This window comes from Megascapheus bottae, chromosome 30 (assembly GCF_031878675.1).
Source record: "Megascapheus bottae isolate mThoBot1 chromosome 30, mThoBot2.hap1, whole genome shotgun sequence".
In the NCBI taxonomy this organism is placed as follows: Eukaryota; Metazoa; Chordata; class Mammalia; order Rodentia; family Geomyidae; genus Megascapheus; species Megascapheus bottae.
Genome location: NC_143538.1, coordinates 6,290,002 through 6,317,099, shown reverse-complemented (window position 1 = coordinate 6,317,099; position 27,098 = coordinate 6,290,002). Strand labels below are relative to the sequence as shown.

General features: G+C 43.3%; 1 long non-coding RNA gene across 3 annotated transcripts; it reads left to right on the top strand.

The window, feature by feature from the left end:
- The first annotated feature begins 88 nt into the window (after positions 1-88).
- On the top strand, positions 89-24,011 carry LOC150044221 (uncharacterized). Of its 3 annotated transcripts, none has more exons than XR_016533194.1 (5): positions 89-231; positions 15,643-15,704; positions 16,740-16,901; positions 17,153-17,374; positions 23,792-24,011. It is a non-coding gene; the product is annotated as an uncharacterized LOC150044221 (long non-coding RNA). The 3 variants fall into 3 exon arrangements; XR_016533195.1 differs by lacking the exon at positions 23,792-24,011 and adding an exon at positions 18,790-18,861; XR_016533193.1 differs by lacking the exon at positions 23,792-24,011 and having other exon boundaries at positions 17,153-17,430.
- Positions 24,012-27,098: the final 3,087 nt, after the last annotated feature.

Genomic DNA, 27,098 nt, shown 5'->3' with positions numbered 1-27,098 from the left:
TAAATTCCACACCAAGGTTCCAAGATTCTGTGAGTCATACAGCATTTGAGGTTTGGAATGTTTCCACCAATCTCCATCCAGGCTTTCTGGTAGGGCTGAGTTCAACTCATCTTTCCAGAAGGTTTCCACACCAGCCAGGGGGATGGATCCATGAGACCACATGGAAGTTTTGACTTTGGATGTTAATCTATGGGGCTCATTCTCAAACTCCAGGCTGCCTGCTAGCCAACGGTGAGACTAATATTTGCTATGGTGGGTCTTGATCGTCTGGACCACTAAACTTCCAAGGATGGCCAGGCCGCTAGGCCTGGAAGGAAAGGGGGGGGGAGGGCAGTGGAGATTACTGTGATGACTGCTTGTTAAGCAAATAACCTTTTTCACCACATGCAGTGCGTCCCGCCCAGCTCCAGGCATTGGCCATGTAGAAGGTTGTGAAGGAGAACAGGCATTTCCCCGAGATGATATTTTGGTAGTAACAAGATGGAAGTAGAGCTAGGAAAGTGGCTTAGCAGTAGAGTGCTTGCCTAGCATGCCATGTGTTCTCTAAACCGAGTATTTGCATGCCACTTTCAATTGTGTTAGGTAGGGTAAAATACCTACAAGTGATTTTATTTTATTTTTTTCTATTTTTTATTGTAATTAGTAAAAGGGTTACATGATATTTGCCAGATAGAAGGTACATTAATTCACGTACATTGATACCCTTTCACATGTCTTGGTACCCATTTCCCTCCCCCCCCACACCCCCCACCCGTCTTGGTTTTCCCCCCTTCCCTATCAAATTTCAAATATCCAAATACAAATAAATTCAATATATCAGATAACAAAGTGAGATACTATACCAATATGAGATAACCAAGGGACAGCAAAGGAGATGAGAGACAGCATAGTACATTAAGGACAACAATCATTCATTATATGGCTTTCTACAAGTGATTTTAAAAGCATGTGATAAGGTATGCATAGGTTGTAAGCAAATAGTAAGCTATTTTATTGGAAGACTATGAACAGCCAGGATTTCAGTGTTTGTTAGAGGGAAGTCAAAGAAGAGATTCCCGAGGCCAGCCCCCGGAGATACAGAGATATGGAATATTGCAGACTTAAGTCACCAAAGATGATTTGTTTGTTTTTGTTTTGTCTTTGTTTTTGTCCCAATACAAATCTAGGGCCTTGGCACTGTCCCTGAGCCTTTTTACTCAAAGTTAGCCCTCTAAACCGCTTGAGACACAGCTCCACTACTGGCTTTCGGGGTGGCTAAGAGGAGCCAAGAGTCTTATGGACTTTCTTGCCTGGGCTGGCGTGATCCTCAAATCTCAGCCTCCTGAGTAGCTGGATTATACTTAAAAAAAAAAGCACCTTTGATGATGTCAATTTGTAATGCACAAGTTTGCACCTCTGATTACATTACTAATTCAATGGACGTACTGGGCAAATAGTTGCATGGTATTTCTTGTTTTGGGAATAACGGCAAGAGAAATGGTCAGCCCATATTTAGTTCTGATGCCAGAAAAGGTCCTGGTGTCACTTTAATCTGCCATTGCTTCAATGTAGGGACGAAAGATTTACAGATGTAGGAAGCCAGGCTGTATCTACCTTCATGACAAACATCCACACAATTTTTTTTTTGCCAGTCCTGGGTCTTGAACTCAGGGCCTGGGCACTGTCCCTGGGTTTTCTCAAGGCTAGAGCTCTACCATTTGAGCCACAGCACCATTTCTGGCTTTTTTTTCCCCCTATGTATGTGGTACTCAGGAATTGAACCTGGGTATTCGTGCATGCTAGGCAAGCACTCTACCACTAGGCTAAACTCCCTGCCCAGTTTTTATGAGTTCACCATTGAATATAGGTTTCTTCATTAGACAAGTCGGTATTCAATGGCTTTGGTAATGAAATTCATATACAGACACATGAGGGTTCAGAAGAAAGAAATATTTAACTCAGCACCTGTACTCATGTAATTATATAATAAACATAAAATATGTGTGTGTGCATACAGAAGTGTTTTCTTTCCTGCTTTCTATAACTAAGTACATAAATACTAATGTAGATGACTCAGGAATAAGTAAATAAAATAAACTCCAGCTGGATGTTTGGATGCACACTGATAAACCCAGTGTTTGGGAGCGTAGGCAGAACTATTAGGAATTCAAGGACAGCCTGGGCCACAGAGAGAGTACCTGTCTTAGAGACCTAATACAAACCAACAAAACAAGGTGGATGCTGGTGGCTCATGCCAGTAATCCTAGGTACTCAGCAGGCTGAGTGTGAGGATCACAGTTCAAAGCCAGCCTGGGTAGGAAAGTCTGTGAGCCTGTATCTCTAATTAACCACCAGAAAACCACAAGTGGAACTGTGGTTCAAGTTGAGCAAAAAAGATCTGGGACAGCACACAGGCCCTGAGTTCAAGACTGGCAAGAAAAAAAAAAAAACACCTCTAGAAGATCTGGAAGGCATTCTTAGAATACCATCTTTCCAGACTTGGCCTTGGCAAACACAGATAAAGACTGTTGAAACTTCAAAAATAGTTCATTATTTTTCATTTGATTTGTAATTGAATAGGAAAAAAAGTAAGACTTTCTCAAATGATTCTATAGAATTAGTAAAAAAAAATCTATTAAAACTGGAAAGTGGAATTATGAGGAAATGTTATTGCATACATATATATGTGTGTGTGTGTGTGTGTGTGTGTGTGTGTGTGTGTGTGTGTGTGTGTGTATTTTGTGCTGATGCTGGGGCTTGAACTCACAGCTTCAAGCTCCTGTTTGACTTTCTTTGCTCAAGGCTGGTACTCCACCACTTGAGTCACATTTCCATTTCTGTCCTTTTGCTGGTTAATTAGACCTGAGTCTTAGAGACTTTTCTGCCTGGGTTGGCTTTGAACCTCAGTCCTCAGCTCTCAGCCTCATGATTAGCTAGGATTACAGGTGTGAGTCACCAGCGTCCAGGTAGTTACAAGGTTCTCCCCCCACTTTACTTTATAATAATAGATAAAGGAATAAATATTAGAAAACAAAAGGTAAAATGCATTACTATTTATAACGTAGTAGCTTTTATCAGGAAAGTATTCAATGATGAGTGTTATGAGAAGATAAACATGAAGACATTAATAACAGCCAACCAGAAAATTCATCAGGTCAACAAAAGCCTCTATATTAGAAGAAAATATTCAAGAGGAAAAGAATCACAAAAGTACTTCAAAAAGTATGTAGATAATATTAGCAAAACTCAGTTATCTCCCCCCACCTCCCGCTTTTTTTGTGTGTTGGTTATGGGGCCCTGAGGCCTGGGTCCTATCCCTGAGCTGTTTCCCTCTCAAGGCTAGGGCTCTACCCCTTTGAGCCACTGCCCCATTTATGGGTTTTGTGAGGCTAATTGGAGATAAGAGTCTCACAGACTTTCCTGCCCAGGCTGACTTTGAACCGCGATCCTCAAATCAAAGCCTCAAGAGCAGCTAGGATTATAGGTATCAGACACCAGAGCCCAGCTACACTCAGTAAGAAAATATCCAAAAGCATTTTATACTTTTAAAGTATTTACTTTTTTTAAGTGCTTACTTTGTTTTCAAAATGCTACAGTTTCTTCCACCCATTTCACAGTAATGCATGTAAAATATGCACAGAATTGAGAATGAATGAATGAGGAAAAGCCACATGAAGAACTATTGGAAACCTAATAGGAAGTGAAAAGGTAATTTCCAAGAGCAAACACAGTATATTATTATTTTTTAAATACAGCACATATAGTATTCATAATATTAAAACAATTTTATTAACGATTTATGGTAATGTTTCTCATAAAACTCACATGTGCTCATTGTACACCACAGAAAGACACTCTTGGGCCTTATCTTAGAGAAATTAAAATGTGAATGCCTGTGGCACAATAGATTTATTCATGGTAGCCAGAAATTGGAAACAAACCAAATACCACCAACAGGTGAATGGGTAAACAAGTAGGTTGTAATCTATGCCATGGAATTAACTACCCAGCAATTAAAAAATGAGCTGATGAGACATGCAATTTGGATGGATCTCAAGTTTCTGAGAGAAGAAAACCAATCTGTGTGTGTAGAGGTGTGGATGGATGGGTGTGTGTTGGGAGGGTGTCAGTACTGAAGTTTGAATCTAGGGTCTCATGCGCTGGCTTAACTTTTCTTCCCCCCCCCCCCGGTCTTGGGGCTTGAACTCAGAGCCTTGGCTCTGTCCCTGAGCTTCTTTTGCTCAAAGCTAGCACTCTACCACTTGAGCTACAGCACCACTTCTGGCTTTTTCTGTTTATGTGGATACTGAGGAATGAAAACCAGGGTTTCATACATGCTTAGCAAGCCCTCTACCATTAAGCCACATTCCCAGCCCCTTGCTTAGCTTTTTCCAATTCAAAATTTCTGGTGCTCTAACCACTTGAGCCACACCACCACTCCTGGCTTTTCACTGATTAGTGAGAGATAAGAGTTTCTCAGGTTTGGCTTACCTGCTCTGGTTTTGAACCATCATCCTCAGATGTCAGTGTCCTTGTTATCTAGGATTATTGATGTGAGCTCTCAGGACTTGGCAAGAAAGTTGATCTCTGTAGACATTGGCATATATTCTTGAAGCAACAAAATCATGCAGATAGAGAATAAAGTGCCAGCTAAGGGTTAATAAAGGCAAGAGAGAGGGAAATGTCCATGACTATAAGAAAGTAGATAGCGATTGGAGGTGTAGCTCAAGTAGAAGAGTATCTGCTTTGTAAGTGCAAGGCCCTGAATTGATTGATTCCTGTGAATAAATAAATAAAGTAGATAATGCAAAACATCCTTGGAATGGTACTTTTCTGTATTTAAATGGAGTAGTGTTCATAAGATTCTACATATAGGATAAAATTGCATTGAACTAAGTCTATAGATCTAGGCCTGGTGGCTCATGCCTATAATCCTGGGTGCTTAAGAGCCTAAGAATGAATCTAGGTGAAGCAGAAAAGTCAGTGAGGCTGTCATATTTCAGATGTATCATAGATCATATCTGTCTTAAAATGTGCTTGCTTGTTTGTTTTATACTAGTTCTGGGGATTGAACTCAGGGCCTGGTCTGTGTCCCTGAGATATTTTGGTCAAGGCTAACACTCTTAAGACTAAAGCCACATTTCTACGTCTGGCTTTTTGATGACTAATTGGAGATAAGTCTCATAGACTTCCCTGCTCTGCCTAGCTTCAAACAAGCCATAATCCTCAGATCCCAGCCTTCTGAGTAGCTAAAATTACATCAGGAGCCACAGGTACAAGGCTTAAAGTGCTCGTTAAAATGTTAGCAGTCCAGGCTTTTGTAGTACAGCGGTATTTTCACGTGGTTGATCTTGTCTTGTGTATCTTCCCCATGCCAGCATTATAAAGATGGCACACCTTTCTATGATATTCTCCTTTTTAAATTCTTGGTATAAATCAGGATGCTGATAACTCACATCTGTAATCCTAGCTACTCAGAGGGCTGAGATATGAGGATTATGATTTGAAGCCAGCCAGGACAGACAAATCTGGGAGATTCTTCTCTCCAAGTAATCAGCCAAAAGCTAGAAATGGAGGTGTGGTTCAAGCGGGAGAGTGTCAACCTTGAATGAAAAACCCAAGTGAGAGTGTGAGGCCCTGAGTTCAATGCCCAGTCCACATACACACTGTATTCCCACCCCCAACAGCACACACACAACTTGAATGGTAGTGGCTTCTAGATCTGGAATGAGGACTCACTGGAAAAGGTCAAAGGCCACTTGGTGGGAGATTTTCCAGACTGGATCACTGGACGGTGTATTTTGAGACTTCTACACTTCTTGTTTTTTCTGGCTGCCTTTAAGCATGTCTCCGCGAGGTCTCTGTGGGTTCAAGTGATATATATATTTTTTTTTCTGGAGGACTGGAAATGCTCTATTTCTTTAATGGGAGTATTTGTTATGTGTCAATCCTTCAGCTTCACATAGCTGACGTGTCCCTTTTCCTGAACACATACTATTCTTGAAAAATCAATTGAAAATCAGATTTCATTCTTGGTCAACCCTTGGTCCTGACTGTGACACCATCTTGACAAACCCCTGCACCTGTCTTGTCCCTCACTCTGAAACTTGAATTCCCTGGCACAGTAAAACGCATTGTGGCCTTCTCCCAGGGAGGAGCTCATCTAATTGACTTAATAAAGCCAAGAATCTCTGAGGCACATCTCTGTTCTTTGTCATAACGTGTCATGATTGCTGTTCATTAATGACTGCATGGGAATGGCTGGCTTACTCTCGCTTTATGGAACATATATACTAGGATACACCAACACACACACACACACACACACACACACACACACACACACACACACACACACACACACACACCAAAGCCACGAACACTGCTTTCAGCCTGCTGTTAAATGCCAAAGAAGAGAAACAGGCCCTGAGTTAATTCTTCAGTACAAGCACACACACACATACTCCTGGCACAGAGAAAGAAAGGAAGCTTTAGGTTTAAAATAAAAAAAAAAGCAATCTGCAGGTGGCACTGGTTGCTCACACCTCTTCCTAGTTATTCAGGAGGCTGAGAACTGAGGATCAAGCCCAGGCAGGAAAAGTCTCTGAAATTCTCTTCTCCAATTAACCAGCCAGCAAAAAACTAGAAGTGGAGCTGTAATACAGCGGTAACATGCTTGCTTTCATGTTAAAGCCAGGAGACAGGTCCCAGGTTCTGAGTTCCAGCAACCCTACGACAGTGCAGTATTGCCTTTCTAGAGTCTTTGTGTATAGAGATCCCAGAATGCTTCGCTGTTCGTGGTCTCTGTGGCTCCAGTCTTTACCGTTCCCCTTTGTTCACACTTGTGCAAGGCACTCAGAACTCTAGACTCCTTTCCTGCCCTCACCACAAAGTTCTCACCTGCCAATTTTGGATTTCTAGTATTTTCTCCCCAAAGAGCCTATCTTCAAAGCCCTCCTCACTAGCTGATGTGATGATTTGTGTAGCCCACTGTGCTTTCCTGTGCCACGCCCAGCCTGTTTGGACCCAAATTCTTTTGAGAGCCTAGAGGAGGTAGAAAATAGATTTTGCAGGACTGGGCTAAGGGAAAGGAACAGGAAAAGTGGCTCTTTGTCGTTGTTGATTGTGGGGCTAGAACTCAAGGCCTGTCCCAGAGCTCTTCAGCTCAAGGCTCTACCACCTGAGCCACAAATAGTACTACTGGCTTGCTGGTGGTTTGCTGAAGGTAAGAGTCTCATGGACTTGCATGCCTGGGCTGGTTTTGAACTTCGATCCTCAGATCTCAGCCTCCTGAGTAGCTAGGATTTACAGGCGTGAGCTACCAGTGTCTGGTGGAAAAGTGGCTTTCTAAAAGTCCTCAAGTTTGTCTTCCTAGAGGTCTCTCACAACTAGCTTCTCTACCATGACGTTTCAAGTCTGTTTTTGAGCCCTGGGGTCTCTGTGGTAGGACACAGGCCTAAGGCCACTTCCTCCCCCATCCCCCCCCTCTCTCTCTCTCTGTCTGTCTCTCTCTGTGTCTCTCTGTCTCTCTCTCTGTCTCTCTCTCTCTGTGTCTCTCTGTCTCTCTCTCTGTCTCTCTCTGTCTCTGTCTCTCTCTGTCTCTCTGTCTCTGTCCCTCTCTCTCTGTCTCTCTCTGTCTCTCTCTCTGTCTCTCTGTCTCTCTCTCTGCCTCTCTCTCTGTCTCTGTCTCTCTCTATCTCTGTCTGTCTCTGTCCCTCTCTCTCTCTCTCTCTCTCTCTCTCTCTCTCACACACACACACACACACACACACACACACACACACACACACACACACACAAAGTGTTCTGAATATGGGCCTCTTCTGGTTTTCTGGCCAGCCTTCCTAAGCTGGTAGCCAGAACTTTCCAGATTGCTCCAGAGATGGGAGGTTAAAGTCAACGGATTGTCTCCTCATGATATTGCTTGTGATGATATAATGAATTTGCTTTGATCCCATCCATCAGGAGTGGCAGAGGACATGGGGGGCGGAGCTAAAACTGTCATGCATTCTAGGGTTAGGGCTGAAGGACATGACCAGTGACCTTGAAGGGGGAGTTCAGCACCTCCAGCACGGTCACCACATGCCCTCACCTGGATGCTCAGCTCTGTGTTTCCTCTGTCAGATGTTGCCCAATCTCCCAGTTCTAGCCCAGAGGTGAATAGGGAGGAGCCAGTGATACGGGAAGAGAGGGAGTTTCCAGAACCTAGGACTTCTTGTTCCATCACAAGAGAATATTAATTTCTCAGGTAGAACATTATACTTGATCACCTTGGTTAGCAGATGTTCCTACTTGTAGTCATTTTTCCTATCTGTAGACATTATCTCCTATTCCTTTTCTTCCTGGGGTCAAACCCTGAGTCTGTTGATTGTTAGGCAAATGCTCTAACACTGAGTTACATATTCTGCCTGGCCCTGGACATTGTGCTGAGCTATTAGCTATTTTAAGGCTTTGCTCATTACTGATATTTTAGTAAATATCTTTAAAAAATACTGGGGTTTGAACTCAGAGGCCTGGATGTTGTCCTTTAGCTCCATTTTACTTAACTCAAGGTTGGTGCTCTACCACTTGAGCCACAGCTCCACTACTGATTTTTTTTTTGCTTGCTAATTGGAGCCAGGGGTCTCAATCAGTTTTCTGTCTTGGTTGGCTTCAAACTGGGATCCTCACATTTCAGATTCTTGACTAGCTAGGATTATAGGCAGAACCACTGACACTTGGCAAAACTGTCTTTTTTAATGTTTTATTATGGGCTTTTGGACACTTTTCTCCCCAGCTCTCAAACTACTGGGTTTAAATGATCTTTTTGCCTCACCCTCCTGAGTAGCTGGGGCTAGAGACTCATCCACTTTTCTATGGTCTACATATCTTACAATTCTATTACTCAGATTCTTAAATACCTAATTTGGAGTCTGCACTGTGAAGTTTTCTGATGTTGACTATTCCTATTTTTAGAAACCTAGATTCCAGGGATGCTTTTCATTTCCTAGCAAAACTATAGTGACTGGTCTTTTTAATGCATGCTAATTTTTAAACTTGTCACTCATATTGTATAACTTTGCCTTCCTTCCTTTCTTTTTCTTTGTCCTGTGCTACCAGGTATTGAACCCAGGGCCTCACCTATGCTAGGCAGCTACTGTACAACTGAACTACACCCTAGACCTTTTTATTGCACTTTCTAAGAGAGTCGCCCTATTTGGCTCAAACTTGAGATTCTCAGGCCTCAATCTCTCAAGTAGCAAGGCATAGTTAACTGACTTGTCTAAGATGCTCAGGCAGACAGTGGGGGTGAGAGACTTCCCCTTTGGCATCCCTTAATTCTTAATGGGTTCTTTGTATTTAGGAACTGACCTAATACGAAATCTAGTTAATGAAGAACAGTATGTAAATTTCATTCATTTAAAAAGATTGTTCAGGTGAATCTTTGCCATAGGATCAAATCCAAAGAAATGATGAAAACATGAGCTTTCCTGTTTTAGACGAACACACATTTGTGAGGAAAACACATATTAGAACACATTCTTCTGTTCTCTTCTAGCATAGTAAATACTGGGGATGATATCATCCACACTTCTATGGGGTGGGTGCCAGTGGCTTATGCTGGGTTCTTAGCTACTGAAAACGATCTGAGGATAGAGGTTCAAAGTCAGCGTAGGAAAACAAGTCCTTTAATTAATCACTAAAATCCCAGAAACAGAGTGGTAGCTCAAGTGATAAGACACTAACCTTGAGCAAAAAAGCTTGGGATAGTGCCCAGGCCGTGAATTCAAACCTCAGGACTGGCACACAGAAACAAACAAACGAAAGTCATAATATCAAAAAGCCCAGTTCTCTGAAGAAAGAGCTGTCATATTTCTGGTTCAACTTCAAGAAGCCCAACTGAAATGTACATTATTTTCTCTTCCCCTCCATGACTGGTTCTTGGTTGCCACTCTTCCTATTGATTTTGTTCCATTTTATGTGAGAATAGCCCCATGTTATGTGAGGGACTTATCCCATGCAGCTGCTACACATCTCTTACTTGGATGGAGACTGAGTCTGTAATTCTATCGTTTGCACATGCAGAACCAAGCAGGTATGCTTCCTTCTGCCTGAACTTCTGGGATGTTTGGGCCTGCTACTACTTTCTGAAACTATTGTGGCACATGGCTAGTGGCTCACAGCGCAGCTCAGTGTCCCAGGGGTAGCTTAGCACATATCACTTGACTTGTTTTGTGTGTGTGTGTGTGTGTGTGTGTGTGTGTGTGTGTGTGTGTGTGTGTGCCATTCTCAGGGCCTAGGCACTGTCCCTGCTCATTCTTACTCAAAGCTGGCACGCTACCACTTGAGCCAAGTTTATAAGTAGCTTAGGATATTGAGAAGTTGCGTAGAAATAAGGATACAAACTCCAAAGGAACTGAAAGATGAAATTTACCTCTGCACAAGGGTACACCCTGGGCTAATAATCTGGCAAGCAAGCACACAGAGATCCCAGGCTGCTCCCTTTGTATCTCTAGCCAGGTAGGGCCCCACCCCTCTGCTCTGATTGGTTAGTCTCAGACTCACAGTCTGCAAAAGGATGTGGTTTAATTAACAGAATGCAACTAAAATACAAGGAGCTTCAAATAGGATGCCTTAATTAAAGTGATCAGGAAAGGGATGAAAGGATATATGTAAGGAAAATGTAATTAACAAGGGCCAAATCAGGAACCCTTTAAGAAAATTCTCTCAAAATTAACAGAAAGGAAGCAACTTACTTTATGGAAAACGTACTTTCCCCCCCACAGTCACTTTTCTACTTTTAACTTTTTGGTAGACAATTGAAGATGAAGACTTTCTATTTATTTATTTAATCAATCCACGTGTTTTTTTTTTCTTTCCCAGACCGCTATGGAGTTAAACAAATCTAAGATGTAGCCTTTCCAAACTGACCTCTGTCATTCAGTAACATCCAGCCATGTTCCTTATGGCATCACACTATGGGGTGATTTGATGGCTCACTGTTTAGAAAGCCAAATTAGATTCCATTCCAGCGACATATCACTGTTCATTTATTCATTCATCTCCTGTAGGACATCTCTGTTGCTTTCATTTTTTTTTGGCAAATATAACTACAGCCTGCTTGAAGCATTCTGGGTACAAGATTTTATGTGAATGTATGTTTTTACTGGTGGTATTTGTTTATTTTGCATGGTTGCTGTCTAGAGCTCGGGGGAGAGAAGCTGGGGACAGAGTTATGTTCTGGCTGGGCAAAAGGCCTTGTAATGCCCTAACGCCCCTGAGAAGTCTTCCCTAGGGCTCAGAGAGAACAACCTTGTGGTTTTCTGCTAGGAATAACTCAAAGGTATAGCTGCCACATTTCACTGCAGATGCAGGCAATAGGAAGACGCCAGCTGAGGTAGAAGCAGCTGCTAGAAGTCTGCAGGGCAGCCAGATTCATAAATTTGAAGAGTGGGAAAGAATCACGATGGTAACAAAATATTTCTCTGTAAAGTAGCCAAGCATCAGCTTTACAGCAGCAACTTTCCAACTTAGAGACACTGAACACTTTGCAATAGATGGCTTGTCACAAGCAAGCTCTTGAAGAGTGATGGGGCCTCTCTCCAGGACTCGTGTTAATGAAAGAGACTCTTACTTGATCCAGGGCTAATCTCTCTGGGGAAGAAGGACGTGTGTGTGTGTGTGTGTGTGTGTGTGTGTGTGTGTGTGTGTGTGTGCAGTACTTAACATTGTGGTAACAGCAAACAAAGCAGAGAGAGAGAAGGAGAGAGGCAGGGAGGGACGGAGAGAGAGAGAGAGAGAGAGAGAGAGAGAGAGAGAGAGAGAGAGAGAGAGAGAGAGAGAGAGAGAGAGAGAGAGAGAGCACTAAGGCAAGAAAATAGCATAGGAAATTCAACAGGACAATTCCCAGCTTCCTTTTTGCCTTGTACGATTTCATGATATAGGTGGTGGATTCCATCAATTTGCTGCTGTTTAGACATGTGAGCTATTTCTAGTCTTTTCTCGGCAAGGAGTACAGGCTCTTGCTTATATTGTTGCCTATTTTTGCAGGCTATCTTCAAGCTAGATTCCTAGAAATATGATTATAGAGTCACAAGTAAATCTTCATGTAGTTCTGTTTGGTCTTGCCAAATTCGCCTCTGGGAGTGAATGCCACACATGTCTGACAGTGTTCACTCCCTTGTGGCTTCAGCCTAGCTTGTCATCAGTATCTTGTATGTTTGTCAACCTGGTAAATATGAAATGTAATCTTAATATAGTTTGTGTGTGTGTGTGTGTGTGTGTGTGTGTGTCAGTCGTGGGGTTTGAACTCTGGGGTTTGGCCGCTGTCCCTGTGCTCTATTAATCAAGTCTAACACTACCACTTTGAGCCACAGCTCTACTTCTGGTTTTCCAGTGGTTAATTGGAGATAAGGATCTCATGGACTTTCCTGCATGGGCGGGCTTTGAACCTATATCCTTAGATCTCAGCCTCCTAAGTAGCTAGCATTATAGACATGAGCCACCAATAGATACCTGATCTATTGCTGGTCTATTAACTTCTCCAAAAGCTGGAAATGAAGGTGTGCCTCTAGTGATAGAGTAGTCTTGAACAAAAGAGCTCAGGGCCAGTGCCTAGGCCCTGAGTTCAAGCCCTGGCATTTAAAGAAAAAAGAAAGAAAGAAGAAGAAAAAAGAGAAATAGTAAACTAGACTTGCTCTAAAACATGGCATGAGATAGACTGTACACAAACAATTGTATATTGTTCTAATTTTTATGACCTCACAGTTTTGCACTTCTGTCAAAAGGAAACAATCTTGATTCTCAGAATCACCATGTCTAATAAAAGCCTCATATTCCTCCCTCTCTCCTTTCTTCCCTTTCTTTGATAAGATCATGTTTTGCAGAGTCAATGTTATTTCAATTGACATCCATTTTGTTATGACCATGTTTTCATCTTTCAGATCTATGGCTGGATCAAAGAAAGAAAAAAGGTCTACTTTGAAACCACCCCCTTTCTCTTTTGAAGCATGGGTGTGCATCCACAATTTAAATCAAGGCCTTTCTTGTCCTTTGAAATTTATCAAGATGACCTCTGAACCCCCTTGCTCTGTGATGCTGAATCGGTTTTCTTTTTTCCATCCATTGACCTTCATGTTAGATCAGAGGGGAACATTTTCCATTTCATCGGATTCACCTCCCTTATCACTGATGGATATGGTCTGCCTCTTTTCAAAGTGGAGAGAGATCCCGTTGCTCATTTCTGGGCTCTGATATGTGTGCTCTCTAAAGATGGAGTTTTGTTCTAGACATCGGAGGTTCCTTTGAAAATATTTCTGTTACTTTGCTTATAATGAAGAGGGATGCCCCCAGCAACAACAGCTAATCAACCCCTTACCAATGAAGTACAAGACTCAACAGTCGACTTGTCCTTTCCTTTATTTTGGGCACAGTGTTAACATGTCTGGTGCTTGATTTTCTACGAATAGTCCATTACTCTGTTGAAAGAATTGCTGTCCTTGGAAGCATCAAAACAATCTAGAAGAGCTGTCAAGGGTATTTAACTGGTATAGAACCAGAGTCCTTTTAGGACTAGAAAGAGATGGGCCTGCAGGGTGTGGTGGCTCACATTTGTAATCCTAACCACTCGGGAGGCTGAGATCTGAGGATTGAGCTTTGAAGCCAGCCCAGGTAGGAAAATTCATGAGATGGTACCCACCAGAAAACCTAAAGTGGCATTGAGGGTAAAAGTGGTAGAGCTCTAGCCTTAGCAAAGATAGCTCAGGGTCAGTGCCCAGGCCCTAAGTTTAAGCCCCATGACTGATGAGAGAGAGAGAGAGAGAGAGAGAGAGAGAGAGAGAGAGAGAGAGAGAGAGAGAGAGAGAGAGAGAGAGAGAGAGAGAGAGAGAAATGGTTGGTATTCGTACTCCACTGGCTCATGGAGATACCACATTAAAGGGTACAAGTTGAACTTCATGATTAGAGATGGCTGAACTCAAGAACCTGAACTATGTAAGCCTGGAGAACTTGTGTGTACATGTGCACATGTATGCATACGTGCATGCATGCATGTGTGCATTCACCGACGATGGGAATGGTAATTTTTCTTTTTTCCTTTTTCTCTTTCTTCACCCCCCTCTCTTTTTGTGCAGGTCTTGGGGCTTGAACTCAGAGCCTGGGTGCTGTTCCTAAGCTCAAGACTCGTGCTCCACCAGTTTGAGCCACAGTGCCACTTCTGGCTTTTTCTGAGTAGTTTCTTGGAGATAAGAGTCTCACTGACTTTTCTGTCTGGGCTGGCTTCTCAACATGATCCTCAGATCTCAGTCTCCTGAGTAGCTACAATTACAGGCACAAGTCACCTGGCTAGGAAGACGTGGGTTTAAGAGGACAATGACCTTCCCTGGAGACAGAGCTTCTGTAGACAAGATTTTGTTCTCAGAGTTTAAAATAAGATCCATGAAATATATGTCAAAGAGAAGGGCAACATAAAGAATTGGGAAAGGGTAAATGTCAAGTTACAGATCTGAAAGCTAAAACTAGGGAGTTACTTAGGGCCTGGAGCAAAAACGATTTTAAATAGAAACCCAGAGAAGCCAGAAGCTATGCCAGTGGTTATTCCAGAGGTGTGAGAACTTCTCCCTTTTCCCTTTCTCCCTCTCCCTCTTTCCTTCCTACCTTCCTTCCTCCCCTCTCCTTATCTTCTCCCCCTCCCTTCCTTTCTTCCTTCTTCTTTTGTTCTTTTTCCTTTTTTTTTAAAGCTTTTGAGACATGGTCTTGCAGCATAGCTCAGGATCACCTGGAACTTGAGATTTCCTTTCTGAACTTTCCAAGTGCCAGGTGTGACAGGTGTGCCCTGCTTAGCTAGGACTGGTTTTCTTTGTGGGGCCCTTGGAGCCACATCAGTATCTTCCTTGACCCTAACTAGCTATCACTTCCTAAGAACCTGGCTGGCCTTGCCTGCCATGCTGATGGCATCTAGTAGAATTATTCAACCAAATTTGGCAGGATCTTGTGGATTCTTATTTAATAGCTGAAATTAGGAGTCAACGTGCCCTTTGAGCTTTCCTTTGGTTCGACCCTGTCTGTTCTATAAGCTACACAGTGACATTAACTTGTCTCCACTTTGTGTCAAGAGGGTGATTTCCTTTGGCCTGGTTGCTGGGGAGCCCTGGAATTTGGCGGGGCTGTCTCCCTGAATGTGGGGGAGGAGTCCCATGACAGGCCAGGGCTGAGGTGTTGAGCAAAGCCATCATTTGTGCAGATAAACTTCAGGCCTCATAAACCCGGCCGTGTCTACCCAAGCTGCAGAACGGTCCAAAGCAGGCAGAGGTCAAGTCAGCGTGACAATGAAAATGGGTCTAAGTGTGTGTGGTGGTGATGGCGTGCTGAGCATGACAGAGCCCGAGTTATTTGCACACATTTGGCTTATACACTTTCTCCTTTCTCTGCCTCAGTTGATTAAAACAGCAACAAGGGCCCGAGATTCCTTCAGTGCCTGAAGACTTTCTTGGCTGCTCTGGTTTTGCCCTTCAGTGTTCTGCGGGGTGTGTGTGTGTGTGTGTGTGTGTGTGTGTGTGTGTGTGTGTGATTCCAATGTCAGGTCAGTCTCTAATAGAATCTAGAAATTGGATGTCTAGTGGGTGATTTCCAGAACTATCAATTCTTGTGCTCACACCCTAAATAATCTCTTTTCTCGTTGTCTAGAAGCCCAGGTCTGTTTAGAGGATGGGAGTTGCACTGGGATCACAAATCGCGCATTTGTAAAGGTAATCAAGTTTCCTAACATTGTCACTTTGAGTTTGTCAAAGGGAGACTATCTTCAGTGGGTCAGGACAAATCAGGCCTGTAATCCTAGCTACTTGGGAGATGAACAATGGAGGATCATAGTTCCAGGCCAGGCCACAGGGAAAAGCCCACTAGACTCCATCTCCACGCAGGGAAGCCTGACAGGGTGACATGGGACCTTCATGCCAGCAACTATAGGAAGCCAAAAACAGGTTTTTGTGGTCCAGGCACAGAATAAAATAACCAGTGAAAAGGTAGGGCTGGGGTCCTGGCTCAGCGGTAGAGCACCTATCTAGCAAGCGTGAGTTCCTGAATTCAAGCCCCAGTACTGCCAAAGAAAAGGGGGGGGAGTATTGGGGGAGGAGAAAAGAAGGAGGGAAGAAGGAAGGAAAGATGGAGAAAGGGAAAAGGAAGACACTCTTATAGATCCTGGAGCCTTCAGGACGTCAGGACATCTTCAAGCCTTTCTGTACATTCTTGGCCTTGCTTACTCTCCTTATATAAGCAGGAGGAGAAGGACAGCACTTCCCCTGACTTGCCTTTTAGCTGGCTCTGCCCCAGGGTGGGCAATCCTGCAGAGCATCCAGTGTGGCCTCTGGTCAGGAGCATACATGACCTCCAGGCTCCCTGGATGGCTGGGCCTGGCATGCTGGTGTGGGTACAAAGTGACTTTGCCTAAGGATATTCTATTCATTATTAACTCTGGGGATGACATGGAGAACCCATCTGAGCAGAAAACAGTCACATGACCTTAAAATAAAAAGAAGAAGAGTAGGTATATAGATACCTGTATAACTTCGTGAACAATAATCTCACTGCAAGTTTATTAAAAAGGTTGCATTTTCATTTTATTTTTTTATTAAAACTTGATTGGGTAACCTGGCAAAGATTTCTCTTCTGAGGGAAGTAAATAAAAGAGAAGTTTTAGGAGAAAAACAAAATGCAGCAGAGGAAGAGGTTATTTGCACATTAAAGAAAATGGATGGTGGCAGATATCAAATCTCTGGGCTGTTTAGATTCCATTAGACACGTTTAAAAGAGCATGCAGTTTTGGTAATGTCAACATATGCTGAAAGTTAAGTCTTCTGAAACGATGTCAACGTCTGTTTGAAAATGTCATTTGTGGACGTGAAAAAAAAAATGCACTCTCCCTTGTGGCAACCCAATGCTCCTTTAAGGTATGCTATCATTTAAAATTCTATATGGAAAAGGTAGGCCCCAGGGTGGCTCTGTTGAAGGAGATGAAGGTAGTGCTAGGCCCTTTAAGAGGTGTGGCCTAGTGGGAGGACCTTAAGTCAGTGGGGTGTGTCCTTTAAGAGGTGGGGCCTAATGGAAGGACTTTAGGTTGTTGGGGATGTGTCCTTCAATGGCTTATCTCTGCTTCTGGTTATATGCTAAATGATTTCTTCTTTGTCGTTGTCACCTGAAGCCCTCACCAGAGGCTCCAAGCCATGGGACTTCAGGAGGAGAACCTCCCTAACTATGACATGCAGGAGCATGAAACACTTCTGTCCATGAGTTCATTTTTCATGAGGACAACTGGATTAATGTGGGGAAGTGGGAGCAGAAAGGCTCGCTGTGGAGACAGCCAGAACTATCATAAACAAGTGCAGATGTGACTAGAAATGAAGAAGTCGCCCGAGGCCTTTAGGTATGGCTCTATTCCCCATAGGCCACGAAACATTGTAGAAATCTAATTAAATAGGAAAGGACTATCTGAACTTCAGACCAGTTAAAGCAATCGATTGGGCTGGGAATGTGGCTTAGTGGTAAAGTTCTTGCCTAGCACACATGAAGCCCTGGGTTTGATTCCTTGGTACCACATACACAGAAAAAAGCTGAAAGTGGTGCTGTGGCTTCAGAGGTAGAGTGCTAGCCTTGAGGAAGCCCAAGGACAGTGCTCAGGCTCTGCGTTCAAGCCCTAGGACTGGCAAAAGAAAAAACTTTCCATGGGTGCCTGTTGAAGAACCCCCTCAAAAATTCCTAAAAACGTCACCAAAAAGCTACAATCTTTCACATGTAGCTTTTGATGTCTTGTCCAAGTTTAAATATAGATAGGAGGGTATTAATATTAAAAAATGTTCATTTACTATATACAACATAATGAAAAAATTCTCTCTCTCTCTCTCTCTCTCTCTCTCTTTCTCCCCTTGGGGTTTGAACTCAAGACCTACGCACTGTCCCTAACAATATTTTTGCTCAAGGGTAGCACTCTACCACTTGAGCCACAGCTCTATTTTGGCTTTTTGGTGGTTAATTGGAGATAAGAATCTCACAGACTTTCCTACCCAGGCTGGCTTTGAAGTGGGATCCTCAAATCCCAGCATCGTGAAGTAGCTGGGATTGCAGGCGTGAGCCACTGGCACTTGGCTTCTCATTCGTTGTCTAAGTAGTGCATCTCCAATACAATTCTGAACACACGCATAGGTGCACACACATACAACTTTTTGTGGTGCTTGAAGTTGAACTCAGAGCCTTGTTCCTGCTAAAAAAGGGCATTCTATTCCTGGCTGAGAGCCCTGACATTTCTTAAGGAAACAATTTATCACCGATTATTAACAAATTGCTGTCAAAGCTTTTTTGGCAGGGTTTTGTGAACACTGGTGCTCTTCTGAGCCAAGACCCCAGCCTTTCCTTGAAGGGAGCCTGTCGTTATTTTTTGGACAGAATCTCACAGAGTTGTTCAGAGTTTGCCTCATGGACAGGCCTGGTCCCCTTTGGAGAAAGAATTCTGACATTTGGAATGTCAGGATCCCATTTCTGACATTCTAGGATTAAGTTGGCAATTTTTCAGTTTGGATGGGGAGGCTTGTATGATTCATTTCACAAGTGAAAACCATTTATAGTGAAAGGGATTTGAATGAGGCCGCCAGAAAAAAAAGTGTGCAAGCACCCAACTTTAGAAAAGGAAACGCCCCACATCCTCTCTTAATCTTTTTGGTTGATAAATGTGCTTGTGGGTCTTTGGAGATGGAAAGATAAACAATGTTTAACCTTTATGGTGACCTTGGAGTCTGGGAGTAGAGGAAATGTCTCCCAGGGGGAACTCATATCTCACATTTGCAGGTCGTCAGGACTTTTGTGGAAGCTTGTGACCTTCCACCCCCCAAAATCCCCTCAAGGGTTCTGCTTCCCCTGGCCCCCCTGGCAGTGTCACTCTGTGTCACTTCGAAATAAAACCCTTTTGCATCACGAATATAGTTTTCTTTTGGGAACCTGGGAAATGCTTACCGACGTAAGCTATTGGGTGATTCGGGAAGATAAAATAGATGAAATATTAGCCTGACCTTCAAAGGGCAAACACAGCTGTCTTTGAAAGTTTCAGGACTCTGGGAATTTTTGTTGTTGTTCTTAAAATCATACTACAATCGCCTGTTTGGTCTTGGGGTGCCTGTAATGTTTTGGAAAGTGCAGAGGTGTTGAATGAAATCCTCTTCTCTGCTTTTAGGGTGTGTCTGGGTTTTCTCAAAGCCAAGAACAAGAGGCCCTCTTGGCCTTGGCACAGAAATGACTCATGGACTACTAAGCCTGAACCATAGGCTCAGAGTCCTTGAGAGAACCTTCTGGTTCCTGGACCGACAGGGAGATTGTCCCTAGATCCAGGGGAATTGTCATCAACATGAGGGACAGCTGGCCTGGGCCCAAACTTCAGCAGAGCAGTGCTGTAAAAATAAATGGCATCCATGGATTTGGTTATCTGGCTAGCGGCTCCCTGGCACAGCTCACCGACTGTCACTGCAGGATTATGAGCCCTGGAATTGGCCACGAGTGAAGAGTCCCAGGGAAGATATTATGTCTTCCCTTTGCTAGATATTTTAGGCATGATGAAATGGCACATGATTCAGCAACCAGAACATGGGCACATGTATTCTCAGCGACTGGCACCCTACCCCTTTGAGCCACACACAGCACCACTACTGGTTTTCTGGTGGTTCTTTGGAGATAAGAGCCATAGATGTTCCTGCCTGAGCTGGCTTTGAACCATGATCTTCAGATCTCAGCCTCCTGAGTATCTAGGTGTGAGCCCCTGGGACCCAGCTGATGTGCAGAGATATTTTAGAAGTTCTTTTAGTTGGGGGTGGTGGGGGGTGGTACTTAAAGAGCAAAATGATGGTCTAGAGGCATTGTTCAAGCAGTAGAGGAACCCCAGATGTGAGCAAGGAAAGTTGAGAGCAAGAGCACTTCCCTCTGGGTACTGGCACGCGTGCACACACACACACACACACTGATAGAAGGAAATCCTGTCAGTAATGAGGTTGAAGATCATTGCATTCCAGACTGCCTTTTCCACAGCCAAAGAAGGCAGCTATGACCCCTCCAGTGTCTGCTGGCATTTGGCAGCAAACACCATCCACCTGCCAGGCTCTAGACCCTAAGGCTGATTGATAGCTCTTAAATCTTGCTTGGGTGCCATCTCCTTTTCTCAAACAACTCCAACTTGCTATCCAATCTGCTTTCCTCCAGAATAATAACTTCAATTTGATTCTCTCCACCAACCAACATATAACATATATATATTATACATATGTATTAGAGTAAGAGGGTATCTAAATCTGGTTATTGTCCTTCAAGCTCAATAGACAGCTCACCAGGACATGACTCGAAGGCTCAGATGCATTTCTGATTTTGTTAATACTGAACACAAGACACCACGGATGTGTGGGTCCCCTGGCTTTTATTTATTTATTTGATTTGATTTATGATGCCCCCCCCCCCTTCAAGAAGGCAAAACCTGGAGAGGTGGGGAGTGGGAGATGGGCAACATCGCCACCTGGTGGTGGTCTATATGCAACTTTCCTAGGGAGTTACAGGGGACGGGAGAGGATTTTATTTTGTCTTCATCTGGGTGCAACATTTCCTCTGGGGAAAACACTTGATCAAAATGCCTTCACTTGAAACACACTGCCTTGATTTTTTTTTCCCTTTGGGTTCCTTTCCTGGGATTTGAATTTTTTAATGTAATTTTTAAAAATTACAATATTTAGCCCCAAGCTGTGTTGTATTTCCCACCCCAAAAGATGAAAGTAGCTGCGATTCCCACATGAAATCTTCCCCTCGCTTACTGCTGAGAGAAGAGCCTTTTGCCAAACCCGTTTTTTCCCCCTGTTCCTGTTGGGGAAAAGAAAATCTCATAAAGAACAACGCCTTCTCCCAAGCCTGTATTTTCATTGCTTTTCAATGAACAAGTCAGCTGGGTGCTGGCGGCTCACGCCTGTAATCCTAGCTGCTCACAAGACTGTGATCTGATGATTCTGGGTTGAAGCCAGCCCTGCTAGGAAAGTCTGTGAAACACTTCTCCCCAGCTCACCAGGAAAAGGCTGTGAAGTGAGGTGGGGTTCAACTGGTAGAGAGCCAGCTTTGAGTGTGAAAATACAGGCAACACCCAGGCCCTGGGTTCAAGTTCTAGTAATGGCATGCATGCACACGTGCGCGTGCGCACACACATACACACACACACACACACACACACACACACACACACCACTTCATAGTCCAGAATGAATAAGACAATGTTCTGTGCAAGTGAGAGAATCCATCTTGCCAGCTTCTGTCTCATATTGGTCTAACAGAATTGTCATTTAGCATACATTTTAAGCTGGTAGATTTAACACATAAATAAATGATTGGGTGTGTGGGAACTGACTACCATGTGACATTTTATTTTTGTTCCAGTTCTATGAGTTGGGATTTGGGGGCCTCATGCTTGGTCAGGTTGCTTGCTCACCACTGGTACTCTACCACTTGACCCATGCCTCCAGTCCAGCTTTTGAGTGGTTAATTGAAGATGGAGTCTAGAGGACTTTTCTGCGTTGGTTGTCTTTCATTTATGATCGTGGCCTCCTGAGTAGCTTGGGGCTAGGATTGCAGTTGTGTGAGCTATAGGCATTAGGCTGATTATTTTTAAATAAGATGGAATATAGTATAAGGTCAGACTTTAATTACTCATGCCAAGAAGTCTGTTTCCAGATCTCTTTGGGACATGAACTCAGGACCTAGATGCTTGTCCCTGAGATTTTGCACTCAGGGCTAGCACTTTACCACTTTGAGTCCCCGCACCACTTCCGGTTTTCTGGTGGGTCATTGGAGATAAGAGTCTCATAGACTTTCCTGCCCAGGCTGGCTTTGAACTGGGAGCCTCAGATCTCAGCCTCCTGAGAAGCAAGGATTATAGGAGGGAGCCACTGGCACCTGATTTTCATCTTTCTTTTCTTTTCTTTCTTTCTTCCTTTCTTTTCTTTTCTTTTTCTTTTTCTTTTCAGTCTGTTCACCTTCCCTGCTGGCCTAGCACCATTTATGAGCTAGCGTCACTCTACCTCACCTAAGGGGAGGTCCTGAAGTATACTGGAACAGTATTTTTACACAAATGAAGGGCTAACTCCCATTTGCATGAACCGTTTCATACCTATCTGTAGATCTTACCTAGACTAATAAAATATAAAAATGACTTGAAAGTATCATTGAGTTAATGGCGTTTCTTTTGCTCTATGCATCCTGCATTGTTTTTGTTGTTACTGTTGTTATTAGTATGTGCTGTTGAGGTCTGATTGCCAGGGTTCACAGTTGCTAGGCAAGTGCATTCTCAAGCCACACCTGAAGCTTTAAAAAATTGTGTGTGTGTGTGTGTGTGAGTGTGTGTGTGTGTGTGTGTGTGCGCGCTGTAATTTTACAGATGGGGTCTCCAGTTTTTGTCTAAGGCCAGCTTCAGTTCTTGATCCTCCCTGCCTAGCTGGGATTACAGGCATGAGCTACCATGCCTGTCCCATTTTTCTTTTTTTTTTTTATCATTAACGATACTAAAAGTACAACCCTGGGGCCTGCTGTGTAGAGTGATTGCCTAGAATTCACGAGGTCTTAAGGTTCAATTCCCAGGGCCCCAGAAAAAACAGTTGTGTGCCCAACATGTTTGCTTGCAAATGTTCTAGCCGCTTCTTTGAAACATATATCCTATCAATAACAGGACCTTTGAAATAGTTTTCTCTTACACATTAGTGTCCTCTCCTAGTTATGTCCATGAGAAGTGAAATATTACATCCATAGCCTTCAGTTGCTAGTGTTGGAAAATGACACAGAATTCATCGGGCCCTGGGATACACACTGGCGTGAGTTGAATGTAAGCAGAATCCTCGGATGGCATCTGAAAGACCTCTGGGCTCTAGGTGTGTGATTTCATATAAATTACTGGGCTATGTCTGGTTTCCAGGATGTCTTTCACGGGTTGCTTTTTTTTTTGCCAATCCTAGGACTGAACTCAGAACCTTGGCCCTGTCTTTGAGTTTCTGTGCTCAATGTGAGTGCTTTACCACTTGAGCCACAGCTCTACTTCTACCATTTTTAGTGATTAATTGGAGATTAATTAATTAATAAAAGATTGAGAGTCCCGCAGACTTTTCTACCTAGGCTGGCTTCAAACCATAATCCTTAGATCTCAGCCTCCTGTGTGGCTGGGATTACAGGCATGAGCCACCAGCACCCTTCTCTGGAGTCTCAGAGGGGCGCTTCCTCTTTGTCTTCCTGTCCCTCCCCATAAGCTCCTTCCCAGCCACTGTCTATGCTGGATTGGCATCAGGCTATTTTGGCAGAGCTAAGAGTAGTGGTGGAGGGAGGGGTAGATGATATTTTGGGGTACCACAACTGCTCTAAAATCCCAAGCCTGGCTGCTTTGGTGGGCATAGGCCATCTCTTTGGTGTCTATCCTGAAATAGTCTTGTGCTGAAAGTTACAGAGCCACTGGCTCTTGGGTTCCATGTTGCTTCATGGGCTTGCTTCGTTTCTGTAATTGGTGTGTAATAACCCAACTTCTTTTTCCCTTCTGCCCATTGTCCTGGCTTAGAGGAAAAAGTAACAGATATCATGGTGCCATTTCATGGTTTTCTGATTGGTCAATGTTTTAATCATTCTTCGCTGCAATATATATATATATATGTATATATATGTATATATATGTATATATATGTCATGTGTGACACAATGATTCAGGTCAGGAAGTTCCTTTTTTGAGTCACCATGCAAGCCTGGCATGATAGAAAGTTACAGCCGGGATGATAATTGACATTATTTTGTTCAAAAGGCCCATGGGTGATCAGTAAGTTACTGGTGAGAACAAAGAGAAACCACAAAGCCTGCGAAGCTGCCAGGCCGGCCTGGTGGAAAAGGGAATCACCCGGTCACAAAGCAAACCCATGACTGCACATGAGTACAGAGGGCGCTTTTATTTAACCCGAGACCAGGAGTCCCACGGGAAGGCCACGCTGGCTCAGGAAGAGCTCACAGGAAGAGTTCACACACCGGGTCAAAACGATCTGTTGAGAAGAAGGGAGGAAAATGCCACGGAAGTAAGTTTTTCAATTAAGGATTAGTGTTCTCTCCTCTCTCTCTCTCTCTCTCTCTCTCTCTCTCTCTCTCTCTCTCTCTCTCTCTCTCTCTCTCCTTCTCTCTCCTTCCTTCTTCCCTCCCTCCCTATCTGTTTCTTTCTCTCTTTCATTCCTTCCTATCATTCTTTCCTTTCTCTCCCATTATTTCCTTCTTTCTCTCTTTCCTCTCTCTTTCTTTCTGTCACTTTCTCTATCTCCTTCTTTCCCTCCCTCTCTCCTTTCCTCTCTCCCTCTACCCCCATCTCTTTTGTGAGTCCTAGCTCAAGACTAGTGCTGTTCTACCACTTGAGCCACAGCTCCACTTCTGGTTTTATTTGGGGGTGTAGTTAATTGGGAATAAGATTCTCACAGACTTTCCTGCCAAGGCTGACTTTGAACTTCCATTCTCAGATCTCAGCCCCCTGGGTAACTAGAATTAGAATTGCAGGTGTGAGGCACTGGTGTTCAGACTATTCAAGCCCTATTTAATAGCCTTCCAGTGACACCTATATAAGTGGAAATGTAATAAATTCATATGAAGAACAAATTCGTGGTCCAGGACGTTTTGAAAGCTAATGCTCTACCACTTGAGCCATAGCACCACTCCTGGCGTTTTCTGGGTAGTTAATTGGAGATAAGACATTCATGGACTTTGTTGCCCAGGCTGGCTTTGAACTGTGATCCTCAGATCTCAGCCTCCTGAGTAAGCGTGAGGCACAAGTGCCTTTCTTTTCTTTATTTCAAAAAATACTATTCTCACTTCTAGCTTGTAAATTCTGGAGAGCTGAAATAGGTACACACACTCGAAAAAAATCATCGCACTCTTCTCTTTCAGTATTTTGGGCAAATATTCACCCAATGGGTAGAGCTAGAATTCTTCTTCCTCTCTGCCTGATCTCTCCTCTTCTTTAACTATAACAGTTCTTTTCCAACCAGATATTGCTTATCTTGTCCCTTTCTCCATAATAGTAAAAAAAAAATCAGATAGCAGTAATGGTATTGAAATTGCTTCTTTATTTCAATGCATCTCAGCTAGTATTTACTAAATGTTTACCACGGGCAGGTTGTTACCGATGCAATCTTTTCCTCCCCTTCACACATCTGAAGCCCCCCAGGAGGCTGCAAGAAGCACACAGATAACAATAATCCTACAAAACAGTTGATTAAAAACGCCACAGGTGGCTGAGGCAGTGGAAAGGGTGGGATTGTGTGTCGAGGAGACGATTCAGGTACAGAGAGGGGAGAACTGGAGAGTGGCTTGGAGTTTTAGATGTCCACGGTGTGGAGAAAGGCATGCAGGTTCCGCAGGGGACCCAGAGCTGGTGGGTACCATATTGAAAAGAGTCTTGGATGATGCATTGAGGTGCTCAGATGAGACCCACCAGCAAGCTGAAGAGTAATGAAGAGGGGCCATGCTTTAGAAAAAGCAGTGTGGATTCAGCCAGGTGGACTGAATAGACAGGAAAGTTAGCAAAGATTCACAGAAGATTCTGAAGGTCTGCCCAGGAGGAAGGGGTCTTGGTGATTCCCAGAACTGTGCTGATGAGAGAACTCTGGAAGGTTATATATCTCTGTTTACCCAGATCCCTATCTGTATCATATAGGAAAGGAAAGGAAAGTGAAGGATGGTATCGGATTGTGTTAGGGCTTTCTGTTTATAGATGGAATAACGACAGAATGGTCATGAAGTTGGGCATTAGACAAAAAGACAAACACAACAGTACTGGTAACATGTGAAGATGCGCACGCGTGTGTGTGTGTGTGTGTGTGTGTGTGTGTGTGTGTGTAGGTAGTCATTCAAGGACCACTGGGTTTAGTAATAAAAAAAAACAGGGTGCTCCATTAAATTTGAATTTTGGAAGAGTAAATAGTATTGTCATATAAGTATGTCTCAAATGTCACACATATAAGAGATGTCCTCCATTAGAAATGGCAACCCTAACTGATAGTTCAGTATCTGATATGGCACAGAATCACACAACTAAAAGAGGACCTTTTGGTGTTTATTGACTCCTTGCATTACTTTGGTGGAAAAATCTGAATTAAGTAGGGTTAGATCCCACCCTCTTTTTTTTTTTTTCTGGTCTGAGGTCAGGACTCAAACTCAGTACCTGACATTTTCTGTCATTAGCGAGTGCTCTACTATCTGAGCCCCACCTCCAACCCTGATCCCACCCTTTTAAAAAACCATTTGTGTTGGGTGCTGGTGGCTCATGCCTGTGATCCTAGCTACTCAGGACCTTCAAATCTCAGTTTAACGCCAGCATTTGCTATAACTGCCAAGTTAATGAATCAGCAAGAAGCCAGAAGTGGAGAGGTGGCTCAAGTAGTAATGTGCCAGCCTTGCATGAAAAGTAGTTGTTGCTTCAAGGAAAGGCTGGCATCTGTCCTAAGTCTAATATTGAGCTGTTTTAGGCCTATGTGTATATGAGAGAGTGGAACTGTGAATCTATACATACAGGTGTGAGTGTATGTACACACATTACACACATGCGTGAATATATGTGCATGCATGTGAACGTGCATGGTTATGAGCGGGCATGTGTGCAGCTGATGGTAAAAGCACGAGTTTCCTCCTTCCGTGGAACAAAGAAATATGTGCTAGAGGAGCTGGAATAACTCTTTTGTCAGACTCATCTCTGTCATTTGTGAGGGATGGAATTACTGGTGAGTCAGAATTGCTTGGCAGAATAGGACATTTTGTAACAATCTTGGAGAATAAAAGATCATGGTAACAAAGACCTATTTATTCCAAACTTTCAAGCAAGAACTCTCAAAAATGGGAAAAAAAACCCCAAGTAGAATGACAAAAAATATGCCAAATGATACTCTTAAAGACAGAAGTATCCTGTTTCTTGCACCTTAGCATATAATTTACCCAAAGGAGATGTCAGTCATAAATGCATTTGATGGGCTTTGTTTTTGAATTTTGAGATGCACAAAGCCTCTGGAATGAGAGATAAACTGTAGGATCTGTTTCTAAAGCATTTCTTTTCACAGCTATGTGTTATTACTAGTGAATTT